The sequence below is a fragment of the Rhyacophila brunnea genome, unplaced genomic scaffold (assembly GCF_057557595.1).
Source record: "Rhyacophila brunnea isolate RB1 unplaced genomic scaffold, BYU_Rbru_1.0 scaffold_73, whole genome shotgun sequence".
NCBI lineage: Eukaryota > Metazoa > Arthropoda > Insecta > Trichoptera > Rhyacophilidae > Rhyacophila > Rhyacophila brunnea.
The window spans coordinates 1,403,257-1,411,603 of NW_028233343.1; positions in this window are offsets into that span (position 1 = coordinate 1,403,257).

The following is an 8,347-nucleotide window of genomic DNA, read 5'->3' on the forward strand; positions in this document are numbered from 1 at the left end:
TTATATAAATGTGATTATTGATTTTTATTGTATGGTATGATAATATAAACATTTTTTTAATCAACGAATTATATATCTCGATTTAAAAATTCAAATTATTTTACGAACTCATTATTCGCGAAAAATCGAAGTGAATAACCTGATCGAGGCATATATACAACCTTTGGTTTGTTAAAACCCTTGAAATAATACGTCTTAATAATTGGAGATATATTTAAAAGACAGTGAAGATAGCTGAAGCTATACCTACGCTAGCGCACGGGAAATCAAGCAAATTATGTTTGGAAACAAAAACTAAAATTCATATTAGAAATTTAGACTCTAAAAGCAAATAAATTAGGAGAAATCATGTTTAAAACCAAATTGTGGCATAAATTAAAAGATAAGACTGAGAAAACCCTTTGCACTAAAAAGTCCCGAAAAATAAGTAAGGAAATACAAAAAGCTTCGCAAGATTTTACATCTTAAATTAATCAGGTTGAGATACAAAAATAAATATTACCTGATTATAACAGGCTAACTTACACACAATTTTAAATTTGGAAGTCTTTTTTATGTTAAACCGATTTTTCATTGCAAATTAAAAATAAATCTTTTAAGATTGTACTCAAAAATCATAAAAACACTACTAGTAGGTTTTAAAATTATAATTGTGGTATAAAAATAAGCCTGGATCGTAAATATCATAAAAAAACAACAAAACGTGTCAAATGAGTATCTCAAATATTTACTAGCTGCTATTCATGTATTTGAATGGGTCAAATATAACTTCTTAACTATAGAATTAATTTTTTTTGATATTTAGCCACTTATACATATATAAGTTGATATTTGTATCCTATACTGTGGTTCCTATTCTCTGTTTCAATTATTATGATTGAAATTTAACCTAATTTTAATCTAATATAAAAAAATTAGGGGAAAGGTGTGGTGGTGAGACTATTGTGTCTAAATTCTTATGATGATAATATTGATGGAGAATTATTTAAGATCATCAATCATTACGATTTTGGAACTCACGACAGAAAGGTTTCTTTCTTTATAATAGAAAAGTATGCATGCTTTGATTATGAAATGGCGGATCGAAAATAATATCTTTTGTGCTGCTACAATATATTTGAAGATCGAAAAAGGCTTTCAAATTGTGAGGTTTGATTATTATTATTCACATTTGAATAAAATCGAAAATTTATTGCCACTATTAGGAGCTACTGCCTTGGACAATGATGGAAATTGTCTATTTAAAAAAAAATTCTAAAAAAAATACGAAAATAATGTTCGATTTTTCTACGAGCATAACATATTTAAGCGTAATTAACCTAATTTTCTATGACTTTTCATATTAAACCATTTCAATTACTATGTTCACAAAGCTTATGATGTAGTCAATAATATTGAAATTTTACCTCAAAAATAGTTTTTTAAAATTGAATAGATGCAATATCCGGTTTTTTTCCTAAATGCTTGTTACAATGCTAAAGATTATATGCAATGTTTTAAAACTATAGGAAACGTTTGCAAATTAACTTGATTCTGTCACGATTTTATGTAATCTATAAAACTTTAAATTAAAACATTTAAAATAAATAATCCAATATTATAATCTTACAGCAATAACTAGTTTTATTTTTCAAACGTTATTCTTCTTATTCCTATGACATAAATAAACCTTATATAATTGAAAATATCAGCAAATATATAGAAATAACGGATTTTGAATTTCTAACTGCTGTAAAATACTCAAAAATCATATTAGAGTGGAAATAAATCAAATGTTTTGATTTAAAGTTCTTAAAGATCGGGTTCTGATATAACCCACATGGATACCCAAAAAAAAAACTATTTCCGGCTTCACCCAATATATATTAAGCTCGTTTTATATTTGCTTAATGGGCTATAAAATATATTTTTTGCTATTCATGTTTTTTTTACTAAAATAACAAAATAGACCTTCTTAGAAAATTTTAAAATTTATAGGAAGATTTTTGCTTGTATTTATAATCAATGGTTTTCTTCTTTCACATATATCAACCATTCATACTATAATTTATGGATATTAAGCTTCATAAAATTTTAACGATGCATGATATACATGACTTCTGTCATATTTTTCTGAAGGGTAAATCTATCCTGAAAATTTGTAAAAAATGTTTTGTCATAATCAAAACTATTAAATCTGCTGCAACAGATAAGCTTCTGTTGATTTTGCGCTCAAATTTCTTAGAGCTAAGCTTAACTATACCTTTAAAACTACGTATTCATAGTTCTAACTGTTTATCTAATATCGATTTACAGTTTATTAATTATGTAGTATTTATATTCGTCCTTAGTTCAAAATTCAACAAAAAATATCCTTTGTCACAATCGATATTCAATTTTAATTTTTCTAGAGAAATTGTCGTGCAGAACTTTTCGCCAAGTGATTTAAATAAATATATCTAGTTTTAAATTATTTTATAATAAAGGAATTCGTTTGTCTTAACATATAACATCCAAGCGACTTATAGGGTGTCTTTTTAGTCAGCATAGCCCTTAGTAACCTGAATTCAATTGTCATTGGTATTTTTTAACTATATAATGTTATATTATGCAGTATAAAACGTCCAATTTAAAATTAATAATAATTAAATTTCAATCTATTTGTTATTTGTAGTAAATTTATTTATATATTGCAATAAAAACAGTATATTATTGCAGAATATGGCGATTTCAATATATACTTGTTATTTTTATGTTTATAAATGCTATTTTTGCGTTAATAACGTCTTACTTTTCTCAAAATACCGTAGAATATAGAAAATTTAACAAAATTATCAAATTTTTAGAAAAAAATAATTCCTATGTATCAATATGTATTAATTTGAGTCCTTAAGGCATTTTTTTGGATTTGATATTTTTTAATAGAATCGCAAAAGGTGTAAAAAAATATCAACTCTTTTACCAAATATGCTTGTCTAAATTAACCTACTAAAACCCCTTTCTAAATTATTTTGAATAATGTATATTTCTATAAAAAAACCGTGGTCCTCACTCGAATAGTAGCTTTAAGAAAAATTTAAAGGGAATATATTGCAATAAAATTAACTAAATCTAGTTTTTATTTTCTGACAAAAAAATCACGTTTATTTTTAAATACACAACCTATAAACATAGATATTAAAACTTCATTATAAATATAAATTTACTACAACCCAAATAAACATATAAATTTTTTTTTGAAAAAACTTCCCAGATCGCATTAATTTAAAAATCATAAAATTTCGGCTGGAAATCGCATAAAATCAATACGAGCAAATATTCGTAAGAACTTATTGAATCTATAACTATAAAAAAATATCTGTTGACAGTAAATCATTATTATTTAGAAATTAAGCATAAAAAAATTGTATCCTTCTACTTTTTTCAATTTTAATATAACAGTTAACCGTTTTCTTCTAAGTTTTCTAATTAGTAATTTCTTTATATTTTCGAATTTATTTACCTTTTTTTCTCCGTGAAATATTAAAATTTATACTATCTATATTAAAAAAATACCCTTCCTGTCAAAATAAAACCGAATGGAATTTTGTATGAAAATATTTTTTATAATGAAAAAGGTTTTAGTAATTTCTCTTGGATTTAAAAATTAGATGTTATGAGGCGTTATGGCCCTGAACACAAATTCTGAAGTTGAAATGTCTTTACAGTAGCATAAACTATAATTTGCATTTTTAAACAATTCTTCTATCTTTTGTATCACCGATTAGAAACATTAATAGGAATCTAGATCATGCACAAGTATAAAATTAGTTTGGTTGTTAAATCGATCTTAATGAATTTCCATAGGCTCAGCGTAGTATTTAAAAATAAAACAAATCGTATTACGATTGAAAAACTATAGATAATAAATTTATTTCCGAGCGAAAACAAAATCTAAGATAACAATGCAAAAATATAAAATTTCAAGAGATTATGAAGATTATAGTAGCTTTGTTTATTGTAAGATACAACAAAATATAAATGGAGGTGTGTAAGAGACTTAAAAATCACTGAACAAAGTAAATTACTCAATAAATTATATTTGCTTGTTATCCAAATAGTCACATACTATAGACAAGTTTTGTGGATATATTCCGATAGTTTAGTAGACTCTAAAAGCTGTTAAAGTATGATTAAATACAAAATAAATATAAATCCAATTTATTAAATTTATAAAGGGTTTTATTTTTCTTGATTCAATCTAAATGCTTGCTATTGTTCATCAAAAGAAATTTAAGATCTATATTATATGCTTATTTATATAGAATAGCACCAAGATTCAATCACCTAAACATTTAGATCGCAAATTGTAAGGTTGAAATTCTAAAAAAGCTTTTTCTTGAAAATAAGTTGTAAAAAAATCACATATTTACCAGCTTTGTAAGGGTGTTTATATAGAAATGTACGTGGAACTCATTATACGCCCTTATAAACTACCATAATATATTATTTCTATATACATTAGAAATAAATACTTATTTATACAATTCTGGTTTTTTATCGATTACGTTATCCATCAATAAAAAGCCATTTTTTTCTACTTGTGTGCGTGACGTTTTCTAAGGTATTTATTGCTAAAAAACAACCATCAAAAAATAAAGTTGTGTTTTTATTATTTTATCGGACATATTTTTATGTATAAAATATTTTTCACTGGTCTTATGTATAGGTGTATATAAAAGAGCAAAATACATATATAATATTTAAAATAAAACGCTTTGGTTACAAGCTAAACTATTTATAATCTCGTACATATATAAATGAATTATACTAACCATTTAAATTGTAAACGTGTACCTTATAACATATTTTATGATGAGCTTACATCTCTTTCAAGTCTGCATAGAACCATATTACTCGTCTTTATTTTTTTTGGGTTTTTTACATGATTATAACAAATTTGAAACTTATGTCGAAAATTTTGAAGATTAAACCTTCATTTAAGAATTTTTCATGTGAAAATAGCAAACATCAAATTTATAATTATAATTAAAGCAATATTTTGATCGTAATTATCACGTCTTCATTTGGTTCAGAATCAATTTAAAACTAGTATAGAAAATATCTGCAAAATTTGGTCAAAAAATCGTAAGTCGCTGTGTTTGTTTGTATTCATAGTGTAATATCTACAAATGTAATTGAAAAAAAAACTCATATTATTTTTATATTTAAAACGTTTTCTAAAGCCAGTAACTGTTTATTATGTATATGGTATCATCAAAAAATATAACCTCGATTAATACATCAATGAGAGTTTAATGTATAGAATAAATAAGAAAATATTATCGATTTAATATTTTCTTTTTACTTTGATAAAAATAAATGCTAAATCTCGTTATTATATGCTTAATGTATAAATTTTATACATAATCAGTTAATATTTTATTACTTTATATACACAGTAAAGATTTTTTTTGATTCTTATGGCAAAGACTCCATCAACACGACAAATTTGTGCCGGACTATATTTTGCGTATACATCGTGTCTTTATTTTTCCGGTGACTATTTTTTAATTTGTTGGTGCATTATACAATGTATATAATCGCGGTCATAATATACAATGCATAAATTTTCATAATTTTGTTTATAATTTTGTGATATTTTTAAGGCTGTAATTTAAATTCAAATTTACTGGTATAGCTAATCAAGAAGAAATATTTTTTTTAGTTTATCCTTTACGTTTTCATTCGAAAATCAATAAAAAATAGATGCTCGCCATTTAACAATAACTGTGAAAGCATTAAAGTTACAACAGATGTTAAAAAATTATAAAATAAATGACTCGTATATTTTTATCTTTTACCACCTTTATGGTTTTACTCTGTTATTTATTTGGAACTTAGTACTGATCTGAAATAATATTTCTATTTTCTACAAGATCTATTTGTTTTCTAAGTTTACTCCGTATAATATAAAAACAATAATATCAGACATAAATATTTTTTTGTACGGGATTATTATAAAAACATCTTTTTAAAATTTATCTATTTATACAGAGTATTTTCAGCAGTAGTACTTTTTATTTACAATGCTTCATGACTTTTTTTACAATTTCAAGAACATCTTTAGCTGAAAAATCTTTTTTTATACAAAGCCTTATTGCTGGAATGGGATTTTCGATAACACCGACTCTTATTCCTTCCTTTTCAAGTGAGCGTTTGATCTTTCTTATGTTCACTATTAAAACTAATTGTTCTTCTAAAATAGAATCTGTCTCGCACATACACATTTTGCTTGCTATAACTATCATTGGTGAATCGCTATGTGACGTAATTATATAATTTTTAGATTCAAATTTTTCGATAAAAATAGTAGCTAACCGCGTTATATCTTCCATGTTTATATCTATACCCAAATTATACATAGCATTTTTAGCCAAGTATCCAGGCATGGAGGCTGAAAAACAATAACTCGGTGCGGAAAGTCTTTGGTAGTCCGTTGTAAAAACCGTTCCTGCTGCAAATCCTCCGCTACCACTATAAAAATGCGCAAGAGATCCGATAATTACATCAATTTCATACACAGATGTTTTGAAATATTCAGATATCCCACCTCTTCCTAGCATTGGTATGCTTAATGATTCATCAACAATTAACCTTAGCTTATATTTGTTCTTCAATGAAATTAATTTCGGTAGGTCTATTATATCTCCTGTATTTTTGAATAGACCTTCAGTAATTATAAAATTTCTTTTGCCTTTTTCATAAAAACGATTTATCTTGGCTTCGAGATCTTCTAAATTTGTCCACAAAATAGATGATCCTTTTGTAATTCCAACAGCTCTAAGAATTGCTTCATTGCAAAATTGATTATAAAAAACAATATCATAATGCTTACAAAAACACGTGATTACAGAATTAATACATGTGAAGTTGTTGGAATACAATATAGAGCTTTCGACACCAATAACATCCGCAATTGTTCTTTCGAGTTTAAGATGAAGATCTAAAGTTCCATAAAACCCAGGTGGTCCACAAGTTCCTATTCCATATTTTTTTATTACATCAACTATTTCATCTTTGTTTTTAAAACGTAGATCAAATAAATCATAATCTGCGCACTCAAATTTAATAGTATATCTTCTTCTTTTTTCGGATTCGTATGCAGATGTAAAGAAACAAGGCATGGTTTGCAAATTTTCGATTGGAAATTTTTCATCCACAATATCCTCTGGCCTGAAATCCTCAATGAGCTGATCTTTTGTTTTTTCGTCAAGAAAAATTTCGTACTGCCTCGATTTATATCCATATTTGAACAATATATATAATATTAGTGCTTCTGCTATGTATCTAGTTATGGGAATTAAGAGATCTTTGTTTTCTATAATTGTATATAGCATACTTCATTTTTTAGCAAAAAATGTTTTGTGTCAAAGATGTTCTAAGAACAATAAATCAAATTATTACATAATTATAAAAATGAATACACAGAAACAAAAAGTGAAAATATTATAGAATTAATAAATATATGGTTTTCTTTGAAATCACAAAAAAATAACAAGAAATAGAAAAACAAATCATGAATTTTAATCATAAAAACCTATTTATTATCGTAAAATTTGTAATTTTTTTATATACAAACTGCAAGAGATAAGCTTATTGTATATTTGTGATGTAACAGCATAAATTGAACATGAAAATTGTCGAAAATAAGCCTTGGACAATAATCTTATGCCACAATTACCACAGTATAGACTAAATAAATTTCATAAATCTAATTCAAGATGAAAAATGTAAAAAAAATTATAATTTATACTGTAAATACAATCCCAAAATTATATCTCTTAATTGATAAAATGTCTATTGTTCAAGCTAGTGAAAAAAAGATGCATTTAAAATATAACAAACATTGATTTTATTGGTTTAAAAATATGTTAAAGGATAGAAAAATATTGAGATTAGTATTTTAAAATCAAAAACCGATATTATTTTTTTATCATTGAATATAAAAAACACTTCTCGTATGTATATCATCTAGTAATAGATATAATTAATATGCGATAAATTGCACATATATCGAGCATTTTGTCTGCAAAACTATATTTTTTTGTGTAAGTTTTCTTGTTTATTGTGTATATCTAAATTTAGATGGTTTAAATAATATATGTAATATGGTTTATGTATTTGTGCATAATAAATGCATATTAAAATTATTTTTTTCATGCTCTATGAAAATTTTAGACCAATTGTATCATTTATTCCCATAATTCGTCCATTTCAAACAATTTTTTTATATAAATTATCAGGAAAACGTATAGGCTTGATTTGTTGTTTTCATCTAAAGCTATGACATTTGCTTCATAGAAAGGACTTTTCAGCAGATAGTTTA